Consider the following 3678-nt stretch of genomic DNA (forward strand, 5'->3'; position numbering starts at 1 on the left):
TATCTACTGTATATATAACATGAAAAACGGACTGCGACATACAAACGTACGGCTCAAATCGCTGGTTCTAGAAAGCTACTAGTTACCAGAAAAACTTACTGAGTTATGATAATATTATCATCATAATATTATGATGTCACGTAGAAACCAATCTAACTTAACAGTCGCGAAATTCAATCAAATATTCAATCTCTGAATCTAATTCTAGTCCTTTGAAGCATTTACAACTAATTGAATTATTCGTCGACCAAAACAAAGTATGGTTGAATCGAATTCGAAAAGAAGACCATTTTATTTATCGGTAATACCTATCAAAACTTACATCATCGCGTCGCAATTAAAGAATGTACAAGCTGATAATTTAGTATTCTCTCTCGGCGTTATCACAAAACGTAACGTTCTTGGCTTACATGAAGATCAGTAACCTTAGTCATTAGTATCTATTCAGACTGACCACATTTTACACCACTGTCAAAACTGTCACCAGGCATTGCTTGTGTGTGAATGGTCTTACTATAGCCGAAGCCCGCTGCCTGAAGCTTTGTGGTCGCAGCCTCAAATTACGATCTGATCGACCGCTTGCAACGAGAGATTGCGTTTGTGGTTACAATGTTGTCGATATTGGTCGTACTTTCGCAATAGACTAGACTAGAGAAACTACCCCTTTAAATAGAATTTTTGCCGCTGTTGTGTGGTTTTGGCACTGACCTCTACAAGACAAGTACGCTAGACCTGCGATTGCCGACCTGTTTATGAAACAACTTGGTTTTCGCCATTTTGGCGTTGAAAGCAACAGTGAGCGTCATTAAACGTATTCGGAACTAAATGTTAGTGATGAAATATCTGTCAAAATAATGACAACGCGAAGACAATTTGACACAAAGTGTCAATTTTAATTGCCGGTACGCTCGGTGGGGCGCTTTGAATCGGCACAAAAAAACTCATTTTGTATCGCATACCTCTTCCACTTTTATGCAAAGTAAATCCATTTCAGTTGGTTATGCACTGAAAGGACTCTAAGCTGTTTAACCTAAATTTGATCGCATATTTAGTACAGTATGCGATCCGCGGTAAGCTCAAGAGCCGCAATCAATGCAGCTACTTCAGGCGCGTTTCTTTAGATGATGTTATTTGCGTTTTTAGTACTGAACAAGATAAAGTTGAAAACTAAAACCCGACTGCGATCGTCTTAATAAACGCTGAAATATTATGTAAAATTGTTTTTCTGTCGCTTGGTATTTTTAATGTTGTAGTACATTTATTTTTATCAACTTAGAATTTTCAAAAACAAAATTTTGGAGACTCCCCACTTTAAATATAGCCTATGTCACTTAACGATGAATCAATTGACACCTCATTTATCAAAATCGGTCCAGTAGTTTAGGCGCTACGGTGGAAAACACAGAATCTGGATACATGAACATACATACATACATAGACTGCTAAAATCATAACCCTTCCTTTTGGCTTTGCCGCAGTCGGGTAAAAAAGGGTGTGTGCAGCGTGCGCTTCTTGCGGCTCTTGTTTTAATCTGCAATCAACTTAAGTTTATATTTATGTTGTGTGTACCCATTTAAATACTCCAAAAGTCAACATCAATAGCAAAAGGTTTACGTACGCAAATAACATCAACATAATGATAACAGTATTACAATCCAAGTATCAAATAGGTCAATAACAGAAAACAAGATAAGGATTGCCTTATTTATCTCAAGTCGTATATTTATTACATTGAAGTTTCTTAAACATATTAAGTTATGTATTTATTTATTGATTCTTCTTTAATCAAACGTTTTTTTCTTAGACATGACATCAATCAATTATAAAATTAACATTATTTTGTATATATATTAATTTAACTGTATGTTTTGGGGCCTCTTAGATTTAATTATGATTTATTTTCAAAAAACAAACTATTCCTATTATGTAAAATAATACTATTAAACTAGACTTAGACTGCTAAAGTCATAACCCTTACTTTTGGCTCTGCTGCAGCCGGGTAAAAAGGCGTACCTACCACCAAGATTACTAAACAAATTTGAACCTTCCTTCTATAAGTTCCTAATTTGTATCGTGTTTACATTGTCTGTTCCAAACTATTTATATATATATTTTTTAAATAGGAAATTCCAAAACGTATTATAATAAAAATATGACAAAATAACACGTGTACCTAACCACCGCGATTGAAAACATGGTGTAATAACTCAAAATTTAAAAAAACCCCCGACACAAAAACCTCTACAAGAAAACTAGAAAAGAGCTGATAACTTTAAACGGCTGAACCGATTTTCTTCGATTATAGCTAAGAACGCTCTCGATGAAGCCACCTTTTAAACAAAAGAAAATAAATCAAAATCGGTTCATTCGTTTAGGAGCCACGATGCCACAGACAGATACAAAGATACACACCTCAAACTTATAACACCCCTCTTTTTGGGTCGAGGATTAAAAACAAGTTTCGGTAAAGTATGTAAAACTTATGCAAATACATTTTTCAAGGATTTTTTATGTCAATGACCAAATCACATTGATGTTATCATTAATTAAACACCATGCCCACACAGCGTGCTATAAAATTATGATCAAATAAATCTTTGTTTCCCTCCGAAAATAATATGATACCTTAAGTTAATTACTTAATAAATTAGAGGAGAACATGAAATTATATATTATTATATTTAAGTTTGCAAAAATCATCTCTTAAAATGAATTAAGAATTAGGTAATGCTGTACTGTTAAAACTTGATATTATATAGTTGAAATATTCTGTTCTTGTGCTGATTTAGATGAGCTGCGATGAAGTAAAACGTTTTTAGTAGGTCCCTACCTACAAAATAAAACCTAAAAAGCACTCATACTTTGCAAAGTATGCGTGCTAATAACGTCATTTCTTTGGCTGATTCTAATATTTAATTCAATATGTGGATGTCGCTTGCGGCTCAAATCGGCTGTATTATGCGATTATTATCATTCATTTTTCGATTTTTCTTACTCAGCACGGTTTTGTATTTCAAAATTATTAAACACGATACTTCATGCCTGCCAAAGGCATGTAAGCAAGAAATTGGTAACAATTTTCGTTTCGAGGAGAAAACAAAAAGATACACAACCCCTTGATTAAACCATGATTTGGTACAACGGGAACTACTTATTGAATTATCCAATCATTATGTAATTTAATTGATGCGATCATTAATTTATTGTGAATAATATTGTTGTTTATTAGTCTGTATTGTACTATATTAGATACGAATTTAAATAAATATTTTTTATTGATTTTTTTCTTGTCATTTACGCCCTGTTTATTTTTAATCATATATTTTTAAAAAAGCTGTGATAGCCTAGTGGTTAGAACGGCTGGCTCCTAATCGGAAGTCGAGGGTTCGATCCCGGGAACGCACCTCTAACTTTTCAGTTGTGTGCGTTTTTAAGCAATTAAATATCACTTGTTTTAACGGTGAAGGAAAACACTGTGAGGAAACCTACATACCTGAGAGTTCTCCATGTACTCAAAGGTGTGTGAAGTCTACCAATCCGCATTGGGCCAGCGTGGCAGACTATGGCCTAAACCCTTCTCACTCTGAGAAGAGACCTGTGCTCATTGGTGGGCCGGCAAAGGGTTTATCATGATATATTTTTTGGAGGTATGGATGTGACATGATTTATAAACAACGC

The sequence above is a fragment of the Maniola jurtina genome, chromosome 11, assembly GCF_905333055.1.
Source record: "Maniola jurtina chromosome 11, ilManJurt1.1, whole genome shotgun sequence".
Classification (NCBI taxonomy): Eukaryota; Metazoa; Arthropoda; class Insecta; order Lepidoptera; family Nymphalidae; genus Maniola; species Maniola jurtina.